The sequence below is a fragment of the Desmodus rotundus genome, chromosome 5 (assembly GCF_022682495.2).
Source record: "Desmodus rotundus isolate HL8 chromosome 5, HLdesRot8A.1, whole genome shotgun sequence".
Classification (NCBI taxonomy): domain Eukaryota; kingdom Metazoa; phylum Chordata; class Mammalia; order Chiroptera; family Phyllostomidae; genus Desmodus; species Desmodus rotundus.
The window spans coordinates 35,264,881-35,280,287 of NC_071391.1; positions in this window are offsets into that span (position 1 = coordinate 35,264,881).

Here is a 15,407-nt window from a genome sequence, read left to right on the forward strand (position 1 = left end):
GAGGAGAGCCATCCGCTCAGACTGTCTTTTGCAATGAGGTCATTGATTGGAGAGCTTGAAGGCTGGGTGAGGGTGGAGAGCCTTCGACGTCCAGAGAAAGTGGGGACAAATCGGGTAATTTGGAGTCACCAAAAGTGAGCAGCCAGAGCTTCTCTCACTGCTCTTGGCGCCTGAACCCGGCCTCGCACCCCGCTCCCACCACGCAAGTGCAGCCCGCAGCTGGACCCCCAGGGGGCTGAACAGTAGACCTGGGGTATAAAGGTATCTCAGCTGAAACAGCCCAAGCTGAAGGAGGGGGATGGGGGGATAGAAGAGCCTTGACAGATTGGTGTCTTTAGACCACCTGGGGTGCTCCTCTGACATCCTCTGTTTCGTTACCTCCCTCTCCGCACCGCCTAGGGCACCCCGCCCCTCTCGCCCTGGCTCTTTGCCACCCCCAGCCCCCACTCCTGCAAAGCAGTTGTATTTCCAGTCTGGCAGCCAAGCCTCTTTCGCTTCACTCCTCTGGGATGGGTAGAAGTGAGTGAGAGAACCGGGGAAGGGGCTAAACTGGCACTGTGTAGACATCCCTTCTAGCTGCCTAATCCTCCAACGGGAGTTTAGCATCCGGGACGGTTCACCACAGCCCGGGTGTTGATTTACACAGCTGCCCCGCCCGCGCCTCTGGCATTTTCGCCAAGCTGCTGGGCGGGACAGCCTGTGCCCGGGTCTTCAGCTGTCTCGTTTCAGCTGCATTGCTTCACGTCCATGCCACTGCCCCAGGGACACTCGCGGGCAGGGACACTCACTTTTCCTGAAGCTCTTGATTGTTAAGCAGGCCGGTGGAGCGCTGACCCACCAAGGAGAATGAGCGCTACAAGCCCCAAAGGAGCCATTCGGCCTTTCACACCCAGTTGCGCAGCGGGCAGGAGCGCGCTCTCACGCTACCCGCCGGTCTTAAGTCCCGCATTTACATACCTGGACCCCAGCCACACGCTCTGCCTGTCGCATTCACACACGGACACCGCCCCCCACCTGTCCCCGAAGAAAAGCTAGCCTTCGCAGAAACCTAAGTGCCCTCACCAGCTGTTTGCAAATGAGCGCTCGCACCCACCCTAACCAACTTCGCCGGGATCAGAAAGCAACCCCGCAAGTTTCTGCTTTGGAAAACAGGCACGTTTTATATGCACAGGGGTACACATTGTCCCCCCAGCACACCCACAGACACACGCTCATCCACGCGCATGGAGCCAGCCTCTCCCTTTTTCTTAAGGAAAGCCTGGTTCTCACATCCACACGGTGGGCGCTGGAGGCACCCTGGCAGGCCAGAGGACTCCAGCTTAGGCCATAGATTGGGCTGGAGGTCAAGGCAATGCGGAAGAAGTGAGGGAGCGCTACCCACCATCAGGGCCTCAGGCTTTTTTCCTCAGTTTTTATTCCTTGTTGTTTTTCTTTTCTTTTAGGATTATTTGTTGATAGTTGTGAGTTTGTTGTCATTTTACTGTGCATATTTTTTATCTTCTTTTTCTTAAATAACTCCCTTTGATATTTCATATAATAAGGGCTTGGTGATGATGAACTCCTTTAACCTGACCTTATCTGGGAAGCACTTTATCTGCCCTTCCATTCTAAATGAAAGCTTTGCTGGATAGAGTAATCTTGGATGTAGGTCCTTGCCTTTCATGATTTCAAATACTTCTTTCCAGCCCCTTCTTGCCTGTAAGGCTTCTTTTGAGAAATCAGCTGACAGTCTTATGAGAACTCCTTTGTAGGTAACTGTGTCCTTATCCCTTGCTGCTTCTAAGATTCTCTCCTGTTTCATCTTGGGTAATGTAATTATGATGTGCCTTGGTGTGGTCCTCTTTGGATCCAACTTCTTTGGGACTCTCTGGGCTTCCTGGACTTCCTGGAAGTCTATTTCCTTCACCAGATTGGGGAAGTTTTCCTTCATTATTTGTTCAAATAAGTTTTCAATTTCTTGCTGTTGTTCATCTCCTTCTGGCACCCCTATAATTCGGATATTGGAACATTTCAGGTTGTCCCAGGAATCCTCAGCCTCTCATTTTTGGGGGTTCTTGTTTCTTTGTTCTGATCCAGTTCGATGTTTATTTTTTCCTTTTGTTCTAAATCATTGCTTTGAATCCTGCTTTCCTTCCTGTCACTGTTGGTTCCCTGAATATTTTGCTTTATTTCATTTTGGGTATCTTTCTTTTGTTCTTTCATTTTTTGACCAAGCTCAATCAGTTCTGTGAGCATTTTGATTACCAGGGCTTTAAATTCTCCATCAGATAGGTTGGCAATCTCCTCATTGCTTAGTTCTGAGGCTTTAGTCTGTTTTTTCGTTTGGGCCATATTTCTTTGTTGATAGAAACCAACAGCTGATAGGTTGTAAAGGGGCATGGCCTTAGGTATTCACTGGGCAGGGCAACCCTCTTTGCTGCCCTTCCGAGTTACCTTTAGGGGCGGGGCCAGAGAGGGAACAGTGCAGCTCTCGCTGCTCCTCTCTGGGGCACTTTTCACCTCTCAGGTGAGACAGGGACAAACTCTCACCATGGCAACCCCAGCCCTAGCCCACAGTCAGCTCTGAGTCTCAGTTTTTCCCTTAAGTCAGTCCCTCCCGAGAAGCTCCTGGAGCTCAGCAGCCATCCCCACACGTTAGCCACCTTTGTGTGGTTTTTCTGAGCCGGCTGTGCAGTCTGCCCCCTTACCGGTCTAGTTCTTCCAGTTGATTTTTTCTTTAATTCCTTGGTTGTCGGAGTTCCATGCAGTTTGATTTTCTGGTGCTTTTGGTTGTTTATTGATTTTTAGATTGGTTATTATCCTCCTTTTGGTTGTGCAAGGAAGTGAAGGGTTTCTACCTACACCTCCATCTTGGCCAGAACTACTCCCTCCAAAAATGCCATCAATTTCTGAATATTGACTTTGTATCCTGCTACTTTGCTGAATTCACTTATTAGGTCATTTTTTTTGGCACAGACTATAGGGTTTTCTATGTACACAATGACGTCATCTGCCAAGAATGACAGCTTTATTTCCTCTTTTCCAAATTCAATGCCTTTTATATTTCTTTTTTCTTGTCTGATCACTGTGGCTAGAACTTTCAGTACTATGTTGCATAGACTGGTGGAAGCATATGCACTTTTCTAGTTCCTGATCTTAAGGGAAACACTTTTAGTTTTTGCCCATTGAATATGATGTTAGCAGTAGATTTCTCATATATAGCCTTTGGTTTGCTCCCTCTATTTGAACTCAGCTGAGTGTTGTGTGTTGCTGTGTTGTTTTTTTTTTTTATCATAAATAGGTGCTGGATTTTATCAAATGCATTCAAAGAAGAACTAACACTTATCCTTCTGAAACTGTTACAAAAATTTCAAGAGGAAGGAAGACTCCCAAATTCTTTTTATGTGACTAGTATTATCCTAATTCCAAAACCAGGTAAAGACACCACAAAGAAAATTACAGGCCAATATCTCTGATGAACATAGATGCTAAAATCCTCAAGAAAATATTGAGGATCTATTTTCAGCATCTATTGATACCCTTAAGAGATTTTTGTCCATTTTGTTTATGTGATGTATTATGCTTATTGATTAGTGAATATTGTACCATCCTCACATCCCTGGAATAAATTCCACTTGATTCTAGTGTATTATTTTTTTTAATGTATTGCTGGATCCAGGTTTCCAATATTTTCTTGAGGATTTTAGCATTTAGCATTTGAGGATTTACTAGCTTTTTCTTTCTTGCTGCATTTAAGATTATCTCTCTGTCTTTAAATTTTGCCATTTTAATTGTCATATGTGTTGGAGTGGGCCTCTTTGGGTTCATCTTGATTGGGACCCTCTATGCTTCCTGAATTTTTGTGCTTTCCCCCCTAACCAAGTTAGGGAAAATGTTGTCATTATTTCTTCAAAAAGTTTTTCAATCCCTTGCTCCTTTTCTTTTCTTTTCTTTTCTTTTTTTCCTGCTATCCCTATGATGTGTGTTGTTATGCCATGTTGTCCTGAAGCTCCCTTAAACTATCCTTGTTCTTTTTCCACCTTTTTTCATTGTATTGCTCTAATTGTGTATTTTCTCTACCTTGTCTTCTAACTCACTTATTTGAACCCGTGCTTCATGTAGACTGCTTTTAATTCCTTGCAGTGTATTCTTCATTTTCACCTTGTTATTCATAGTTTCTGTGTCTTTTTTTATGCTGATGTAGTTACCTCTCAGTTCCTTGTAGTTCTCACTGAGTTCCTTGAAAATCCTTATAACCATTACTTTGAACTCCATGTCTGATAAATTGCTTACCTAAATTTCATTTAACTTTTTAAATTTTTCTCTGGTGATTCCTTTTTTTTTTTGATTGGTGGTTGTTTCTTTGACTCTTTTTGTTTGTTTCTGCACATTAGATTGATCTGCTTTGAGTCCCTGTCTTTGTGGGGTGGCCTTCAGTGGTAGGACTCCTGTGGGACTCAGAGGTGCAGTTTCCTTGATCTCCTGAGCTGGGTGCTCTAGGGATTCCCTTTCTGTAGTTTATGTAGGCTGTCTTGTTGTAATTGAGTTTTGATTGTTGTGGCTTGTTCATTGGTGGGTTCTCCCCTCTGGCTGGCTGACTGAGAGTCATAGCACCCACCACATTTTGTATGCTGTTGTACAGGTGCTGGCAGAACAAGACAGAATGACTGAGAAAACAAAACCCACACCACAACAGCAATATCAACAACAAATGAGCAAAAGATTAATAAAGGTACAAAGAGAATAAAAATATCATGATAAGGGAAAAAAGAATATGAAATGAGTAAAGGAAAGAAAGTGATTTTGAGAGGGTAGAAGGAGGAGAACTAATAAGCATTGGCATTAGAAACAAGGTGATGAAAGGGAGAAAATAAAATGTAAATAAAAATGGCAAGGAAGAGTACAAAATGGAGTAAGAAAAGAGAAGATTATAATTTATGTTTGAAATTTAAAAATAGGGAAATAATAGGAACAGAATTGAAGAAGAAACAACAGCACCAGCAATATCAATGACAAAGAGCAAAGATTAATGAAGGTGCAAAGAGAATAAGAATATTACAAGAAAGAGAAAAAAGAATATGTGGTGTCTACAGGAAGCAAGAATGATTTTTGAGAGGATAGAGGAGGAGAAATAGTAAGAGTAAGTAATAGCTACCATGGTAAGAAAGGGAAAAAATGAAATTTCAAACAAAAATGAGAAAAAGCAAGAGGAAGGCAAAATGAAGTAAGGAGAAGAGTATATTATGAGATTTGAAAATATAAAAGTGAGGAGAACCAAGATGGTGGCGTAGGTAGACACACTGCACCTCCTCGCACAACCAGAACTGACAGAAAATCGAACGGCAAGGAAGTCCGACACCAAGGAGATAAAAAATAAATACTCATCCAGACCAGTAGGAGGGGCGGAGATGGGCAGCTGGGGCGGAGAGGACTCGCGTGGCTGTGGCGGGACCGAGACTGGTGGAGTGTGGGACGAAGGGGGCAGGCAGTCCAACCACTAGCAGACCCTGTGGTCCTACATTCACACACAGATAAACCGAGAGGGCCACACTCAGAGTGGCGGAGAATGGGGCAGGCAGTGTGGTGGGTAGCACCCCGCGGCCCCACATTCACACATAGATAAACCAGGACGAAAGGCAGGGAGCGAAGCAGACCACGTAACCCAGGGCTCCAGCTCCGGGAAATAAAGCCTCAAACCTCTGATTGAAAACACAGATGGGGGTTGGGGCGGCAGCAGGAGAGACTCCCAGCCTCACAGGAGAGGTCATTGGAGAGACCCACAGGGGCCTAGAGCGTGCACAGGCCCACCCACTCGGGAACCAGCACCAGAGGAGCCCAATTTGATTGTGGGTAGCGGAGGGAGTAACTAAAATCCGGTGGAGAGTGGAGAAAGCGCCATTACTCCCTCTCGGCCCCTCCCCCACGTACAGCATCACAGTGCAGCGACCAGCATTACCCCGCCCCGGGGAACACCTAAGGCTCCGCCCCTTAAAGTAACAGACGCACCAAGACAAAAAAAAAAAAAAAAATGGCCCAAATGACAGAACACTTCAAAGCTCCAGAAATAATTCAACTAAGCAGCGAACAGGTTGCCAACCTATCAGATGCACAGTTCAAAACACTGGTAATCAAGAAGCTCACAGAATTGGTTGAATTTGGTGGAAAACTAGATGAAAAAATGAAGGCTATGCTAAGAGAAACAAAGGAAAATGTACAGGGAACCAATAATGAGGCGAAGGAAACTGGGACTCAAATCAACGGTGTGAACCAGAAGGAAGAAAGAAACATCCAACCAGAAAAGAATGAAGAAATAAGAATTCGGAAAAATGAGGAGAGGCTTAGGAACCTCCAGGACATCTTGAAACGTTCCAACATCCGAACTATAGGGGTGCCAGAAGGAGAAGAGGAAGAACAAAAAATTGAAAACTCATTTGAACAAATAATGAAAGAGAGCTTCCCTAATCTGGCAAAGGAAATAGACTTCCAGGAAGTCCAGGAAGCTCAGAGAGTCCCAAAGAAGCTGGACCCAAGGAGGAACACACCAAGGCACATCATAATTACATTACCTAAGATGAAACAGGAGAGAATCTTAGAAGCAGCAAGGGATAAGGACACAGTTACCTACAAAGGAGTTCTCATAAGACTGTCAGCTGATTTCTCCAAAGAGACCTTACAGGCAAGAAGGGGCTGGAAAGAAGTATATGAAGTCATGAAAGGCAAGGACCTACATCCAAGATTACTGTATCCAGCAAAGCTATCACTTAGAATGGAAGGGCAGATAAAGTGCTCCTCAGATAAGGTCAAGTTAAAGGAGTTCATCATCACCAAGCCTTATTATATGAAATGTTAAAGGGACTTATCTAAGAAAAAGAAGATAAAAAATAGGAACAGTAAAAATGACAGCAAACTCACAGTTATTAACGACCACACCTAAAACCAAAACAAAAGAAAACTAAGCAAACTACTAGAACAGGAACAGAACCACAGAAATGGAGATCACATGGAGGGTTATCAATAGGGGAGCAGGAGTGGGAGAGTGGGGGAAAAGGTACAGAGAATAAGTAGCATAAATGATAGGTAGAAAATAAACAGGGGGAGGGTAAGAATAGTGTAAGTAATGTAGAAGCCAAAGAACTTATAAGTATGATCCATGGACATGAACTATAGAGGGGGAATGTGGGAGGGAGGGGGTGGGTAGGATGGAGTGGAGTGGGGGGGGAATGGGACAACTGTAATAGCATAACAATAAATATATTTTTAAAAAAAGAAAATATAAAAGTGAACAGATAGGAATAAAATTGAAAAACAACAACCACATTATCAACAACAAGAGAGCAAAGGTTAATAACAGTAGAAAGAGAATAAGAGTATTATAAGAAAGTGAAAAAGAATGTGTGATGACTAAAAGACAGAAGAATGATTTTGAGAGGATAGAGGTTGGAGAAATAATAAGGGTAAGGAATAGAAACAAGGCATAGAAAGGGAGAAAATAAATTTTAAAATGAGAATAAGAAAGGGAAGAAGGCAAAATGGAGTAATGAAAGGGAAAAGTAAAATAGGAGATTTGAAATAAAAATGAAATCTAAAAAGTGAAATAATAGGGATAAAATTGAAGAAAAATTTAAAATGTTAAAAAATTATTCAAGAGAAAAAAATAACACAAATGCTGAAAAAGGATGAGCTAGAATTTGTCTCAGTAGAGTTTGGTGTTTGCCTGTTTTCCCATTCTGGGTCCAGCTCTGGTAATGTCTGATGGTGTCCCTGTCTAGCTCTAGAAGCCTGTTTGAGGCTCCAAGCAGCCCACAGTTTGTGGATGTCTCCTTCAGGCTTGGCTGCATCCAGGCTGGTCCTTGCCACTCTGCCTTGTTGGCTTTTTATCATCACGAGACCCAGGGGTGGGTCATCTAATGTCCAGCAGCACCATAAGTACCACCTCCACCTGCCTCTAGAGGGGGCTTCTTGTGCAATTGGGAGGGTGGGATACCTGGATCTCCCCTGGGAGGTGCTATTCAATCTTCAGGGAAAATTGTGGGTGTGTTCCCCAGCCCTTGTGCCACATGTCTTGATGTGAGCCAGATTATTTCCAATAATGTGTAGTTTCTGATGAAATAGCTGTCCTTTTCATGTGAGGGGCCAGTCTGTGTAGAGGGTCAGCTTTTCCTACTTGATGCTGATGGCAGCTCAGTGTAAGAGTAGGGGCTGGACAGGGCCCTGAATTCCTCTTGCTGTGCCAATTTCTGCACTATCAGCCCAGCTGGTTTCAGTGAAATAGGGCCTGAGGAACCAGCGTGTCTGGCCGCAGCTGAGAAAGGTTCAGAAAGCCGCCCCCCGCCCCACACCTTCGTTAGCATTTCCCTTCCTTTCCCCTGCAGAGATATGCCTAGCAGGGGTTCTTGAGCCAGTCCTGACTATCTTGCAGGGCTTCCCCATTGGATGTGGTGCTTGCAATCCTGAGGGAGTGGGTGCTGGGCACTCTCTCCCTTCCCAGAGGCTTTTATGCTGCTGAGGGAGGGAGGTCTGCCTGGATGCAAATATCTCAGGCATTTAACTCTTGCCCATCTAACTCCCAGCCCACTGCCCTTGCAGGAAACTCAGTCCTGAACTCTCCAAACTCTCCATGCTGCGAAGCTCTCTACTTGCTAGCCACCCCTGGTGGGAGCTCAGCAATTCCTTTGTTGTACCACTTTCTGAACTCCCTGCCCAGATGGATTCAGTGGGAACAAACTGTGCTTTCAATCTTGTCTCTGCTGACAGATCAGCTTCACACAGGGTCCCTGCCCAGCACACTTCAGCTGTCCTTTTCAAATGTCTCTGTGTGGCACACACACTGCCTTACGGAGTCACTGTCTCACCACCACCTCCCCCAAAGCAAAAAGTCTCTCTTGGTCATGGCTGGCTGCAGCCTACCGATGCCTCCAACTGACCCATATGCGGCCCCTGATCATTTTAGGAGATAGAGTCCCTATCTGGCACTGTCCCAGTTGGCGCTGCAACTATAGGTGTGCTGCTCACTATGTGTGCCTATCCTGGATCTCACAGACTCCACATATGCTCCCAAGTCATTCCCAATTAGGGTTGGGTAGGTCCATGTGCAGGACTAATAAAACTAGGGACATTGGCCTACTGTTATTTTTTTTTTTCCCATGACATCTTGTCCTGATCTTAAGATCAGGGTAATGCTTGTCTCATAATAGTATGGTAAGCATTTCCTCTTCCTCTATTTACTGAAAGACTCTCTGAATGATTGGAAATAAGTAAATGCTGTTGACATTCAAAAGAAAAATAAAGACACTTTGTCCTAGGAATGATATGTGTGATAGGATTTGAGTTTAGCCTAGGAAAGAGTCTTTAACTTGACCTTATCTGGGTAGCACTTTATCTGCCCTTCCATTCTAAATGATAGCTTTGCTGGATAGAGTAATCTTGGATGTAGGTCCTTGCCTTTCATGACTTCAAATACTTCTTTCCAGCCCCTTCTTGCCTGTAAGGTTTCTTTTGAGAAATCATGACCGATTTCTCAGTCTTCCCAGATAAGGTCAAGTTAAAGGAGTTGATTATCACGAAGCCCTTTTATATGAAATGTTAAAAGGACTTATCTAAGAAAAAGAAGATGATCAAAAATACAAACGGTGAAATGACAACAAACACAACTATCAACAACCAAACTGAAAAAAACAAATAGAAAAACAAAAATGAACTAAGCAAACAACTAGAACATAAAACATAATAACAGAAATGGAGATCACATGGAGGGTTATCAGTGAAGAGTGGAGGGGTCAGAATTGGGGGAAAGGTACAGGGAATAAGAAGCATAACTGGTTGGTACAAAATAGACAGGGGGAGGTTAAGAATAGAATGGGAAATGGAGAAGCCAAAGGATTTATATGTGTGACCCATGGACATGAACGAAGATGGGTGAATGCTCTTGGGGGGAAATGCTAGGGAGGAGGGGAATAAAGGGGAGAAAAAAATGGGATAACTGTAATAGCATAATCAATAAAATATATTAAAAATATGCACTATTGCAATGCAAAAAAAAGAGAAGATTGTAGTATTGTGATGATTCATGATGAAGGGACTGAAAGTTGGAGATAGAAACTTTTATAAGTAGTGTTTCAGTTTCTCATTGCCAAGATACCAAAGTTGCTGAGTTTTAGCAAAGTGACCAGTTATTTCCTAAGGTTGTTTTTAAAATTTTCATATTTGTACCTTTAATTATGCCATTTCTTCATCCCTCTCTCCAAAGACTCTCTTTCCTAGGCCAAACGCACATTCTATCATCCATATCATTCCTAGGACAAAGTGTCTTTATTTTTCTTTTGAATGTCAACTGCATTTATTTATTTCCAATCATTCAGAGAGCCTTTCAGTAAATAGAGGAAGAGGAAATACTTACCACGTTATTACGAGGCAAGCATTATCCTGATCTTAAGATCAGGACAAGATGTCATGGGAAAAAAAACAGTAAGCCAATGTCCCTAGTAGGCCAATGTCCTTAAAACTCGGCCAATGTCCCTAGTTTTATTAAGTATATTTTTATCTTGTGTCCTAAGATAAAAATATACTTAATAAAATATTAGCTATTGGAATCTAGCAATATATAAAACACATCATGTACTATCTGACCAAATGGGCTTTATCCCAGCAATACAAGGGTTGTTTAACACTTAATAAATGACAGAACAAGGCCTAGTTAGAGATGACTTCTGAAATGGAGGCATGAAGTACTCTTCAGATCCTCTTCCCAGCCAAACCAGTGTAACTGGCAGAAGTTAGAAGAAGCCAACAGTAAAATCTCAACCAACCATTAAAGCCTCTGGAAATGGTTCTAAGTGCATATGCCAAATGAAGAAACATTTACTCAAGAAAACCTACTGAATTTTACTAAGAACAATAGGATTCTGTGACCTATGAGCTATGACCTGCTCCTTTCTAAATGGAAGCAATGGGAGCCTCACTCCAGGCAGGTCGAAGCAAGTACACAGGCTTTATTCCCCATTCCATTCGTTTTTGTACAGGAGAGGCAGGATGCTGGCTTTTTAAATTTGTTCCCAGCTCCATACTGAGAAAGCTGTATTCCAGGCAAGAACAGGTAACAGGTCTGGGACTCTCTTCCTCCACCCAGTCCCCTTCATAGGGGGAAGGAATCAATAAGCCAGAGGCATCAGGCTGAGGATGTTGAGGCCTCAATAGCCCTTATCCCAACTTGCTAATAGGGTGGAAGTTTCATACTGGCAAGGGAAGAGGAGAAGACTAGAAATGACTGCACCCAACCAGCATCTGAATACTCATGAATGCTCACGTCTCTCTGAGAGAAGCCTGGCCAGCTCCAGAGAAATGGTAGAAAATTTTGTGTAGGTGGAGAGGCAGGTCATAAGAGCAAAGTCTGAAGCGCTCTCCAAGAGAACTGACTTTATTTGGAACAGTATGGGAAAGTTCAAACCTAAGGGTGTGCTCGGAAATGGGTGATTTTGGTTGTAGTCAATTAATTAATTTATTTATTTTTATTCAGTTACAATTGTCTGCATTTTCTCCCTTTCCCTCCACCCCACCCCAGCCAGTCCCACCTCCATCCCCCACCCCTACCCTCCACCTTGATTTTGTCCTTGTGTCCTTTATAGTAGCTCCTATAGACCCCTCTCCCCACTATCCCCTCCCCACTCCCCTCTGGCTATTGTTACAATGTTCTTAATTTCAATGTCTCTGGTTATATTTTGTTTGCTTTTTTCTTTTGTTGATTATGTTCTAGTTAAAGGTGAGATCATATGGTATTTGTCCCTCACCACCTGGCTTATTTCACTTAGCATAATGCTCTCCAGTTCCATCTATGCCATTGCAAAGGGTATAAGCTCCTTCTTTCTCTCTGCTGTGTAGAATTCCATTGTGTAAATGTACCATAATTTTTTGATCCACTCATTTGCTGATGGGCACTTAGGTTGCATCCAGTACTTGGCTATTGTAAAGATCTCAGACATTCCACGCAGCAACATCCTCACAGACACATCCCCTAAAGCAAGGGACATAAAGGAAAGAATAAACAAATGGGACCTCATCAAAATAAAAAGCTTCTGCAGGGCTAAAGAAAACAGCATTAAAATACAAAGAGAACCAACAGTATGGGAAAACATATTTGCCAATGATACCTCAGACAAGGGCCTGATCTCCAAAATATATAAAGAACTCACACGACTCCACTCCAGGAAGACAAGCAACCCAATTAAAAAATAGGCAAAGGACTTGAACAGACACTTCTCCAAGGAAGACATACAGAGGGCCCAGATACATATGAAAAGATGCTCAGCATCACTAGCCATCAGAGAGATGCAAATTAAAACCACAATGAGGTACCATCTCACACCGGTTAGAGTGGCCAACATAAACAAATCAACAAACAAATGTTGGAGAGCATGCAGAGAAAAGGGAACCCTAGTGCACTGTTGGTGGGAATGCAGACTGGTGCGGCCACTGTGGAAAACAGTATGGAATTTCCTCAGAAAACTAAAAATGGAACTGCCTTTTGACCCAGCAATTCCACTGCTGGATTTATACCCTAAGGACCCTGAAACACTCATCCAAAAGAACCTATGCACACCAATGTTCATAGCAGCACAATTTACAATAGCCAAGTACTGGTTGCAGTCAATTAAGAGGAGACTCACGGCTCTGTGAATCCAACAACATAAATTATAGACCAGCCAGACCGGATTTAATTGAGTAAGACTGAATAAGAGTGGAGAGCAATTGATGTCCAGCTCACTCTTGAAAACAAAGCAATGAGCTGACATTTAGGGGAGGATAACATCTTGGTTTATTATCAACAGAGACAGGCAACTTCACAGAGAAATCAGGAAAAGACATAAGGAGAGCCTTTTGTCCAAAGTCCTGGCATCCCAGAGTGTTTGAGTGCATGCCCTAGGCTGTGCCCTTTGAGGAGCAGCATTAGTCTACACACTGTGAGGGAGGTAGATTTCACTAAAATAGTCCAACCACATCATTACATAAAGAAGCCGCAACAACCATCCCTGGATGGTAGGCGGTTGGTATCCAGATTTAACAAATATATTATCTAAAATATACAGTATAAACCAAAAATTATGAGACCTACAAAGAAACAGGAACATATGTTCCATACAGAGGGAAAAAAGCAGGCAATAAAAACTGTCTTTGCAGTTATTCGGGTAACAGACTTATCTACACCAGTTAAAAGACGCAGATTATTAGATAGGATCAAAAAGCAATACCAACCATCTACAGGGAACTCACTTTAAATATAAAGAGAGACATAGATTAAAAATAGATGATGCAGAAAGATATACCATGCTAACTAATCAAGCGAATACAGAAGTGGTTGTATTAATTTCAGATATGGCTTCACAGGAAGGAGAGTTCTCAGGGAAAAACAGGGGCATTATGTAATGATAAATAGGTCAATTCTCCAAGAGGACATCACGATCTGTATTTACCCAGAGGGAGTGAGAGAGTGCCATAATATCAGAGGCAGAAACTGGTAGAACTACAAAAAGAAATAGACAAATCCACTGTTACAGTTGGAGACTTCACCCCTGTATCAGAAAAGTTCAAATCCAGGAGGTAGAACATCAATGAGGACATGGTAGAGCTTGAGGTATATATCTGTACACTGCTTCATGCAGCAAGAGCAGAATACACAGTCTCCTCGAGCTCACATGGAATGTTTCCAAGATAAACCACATTATGGGTCTTAACACACACCTTAACAAATTTGAAGGAATGCAGATCATGCAATGTCTGTTCTCAGACCACAGTGGAATTAATCTAGAAATCAGTCATAGAAAGTAGTTGGAAAATCTCAATATGCTTGGATATTAACAACACATTTCTAAATAACACATGGGTCAAAGAAGAAATCTCATGAAAAATTTTAAAATATTTTGAACTATTTAAAGAACTTTAAGGAATGGCAGGCTGAAATAAGGATAACGTTTATTTATGAAGCTATGTGCTTCTTATCCTAGCACGTACTGTCTTTCCCCCTCTCTCAGGCTCTGCATGGCTCTGTTACAAAATATCGTGTTAGCACTTGCTGAGTGCTTACAGGTACTTGGGTGACTTTTTTCTCTTTAGAAAAAAAAATAATGTACTCCAAAGATAATTCTTTTTCAAGCAACTAAACAATTATAATTTAGTGAGTGAATAGAAATTATATATGTATTATTTATTAGCTTTAAAAATAACACTGGAATAATATTTAGCTATGTTAACTATTATAAGTACTACTATTACATATGTGAGAATTAGGTTCTAAAGTAGCACAAGGCAAAAATAATCTTAAATTGACAAGGTTATTATTAAATTTGGTAAATATGTATAGTACAGAGATAATATTAAACTAAATCTTGCATCCTTTTTAAAGCTGCTGGTTGTTTCAATGTTGGAAGAAAATGATGGTTTTCTTTCAACCTGAGCACTAGATGACACTGCTAGTGTATTTTGGGTTTATGTTGACTGGAAATTATAATGTGGCTTAAATACTTGAGTCATATGCATTATAACTATTTTTCCCCCAAAAGGCCTTTCTGAATTGAGTTAAATATGTGGAAAACAAGCTTTCATTTCTGGTCTTAGGCTTTTTCTGGGTATAATCTCTGTGAGTGGAATACTATGTAGAATTGTCCATACTGCATTCCTGCATTCTTGGTCATTCATTGTCGGTCCATCTGTCTGTCTCCCTCTGCCTCACACACACACATTTTGGTGTTGGCCATGCTTATTTAGTTTAATTCCTGAATTTAAATGCATGTATCTGTGCCATCTCTTTATTCAGCCCCTTATCCTAATCTTTTATGTTTGTTCTTTGCTTTTAATTCATACTCTTCTTTCATTCCCATCACAGAAATTGTGACTTTGGTGCAGGTAGCAAGTTGACTTAAATTGGCAGAATTAATTTTCTAGTTCTAAACATTAGAGAAAAGAGGTATGTAATAAGTAATATTGTTATATGATTACATGGTAGCACCGGACATGACTTACAATATGTCTCTTTCTTCAATTTCTGTGAATAAGTTAGGTTCTATTTTAGGGCAGGCCAAAGTTTTTTACTTAAAACTACATACTTCAGCCAATCACAGCTAGACATCAGTTACATAAATGGCAACTTAGGTCCTGTATTTACAGATCTCTACTTTTTAGAGTAAGAGATTTTAAAACTAAATATAGCAATAAAATTATCCATTTTCTAGGAAGAAATAAAGCTACTAAGTACATTCTCTCTTATGAAAAACAAAGTAGGGTATCAGTTATTGTTTTAGTTGCCAAATTGTGGATCTTTCTAGGGCAATAGACCCTTACTGTTCTCTGAGAGTTATTTTAATTTGTTTCTTAAAATTACTAACTTTGCTTTTGCTCTGCTTTTGTATGTGATTTGGAAAGGCATTTTTTAAAAAATGCTT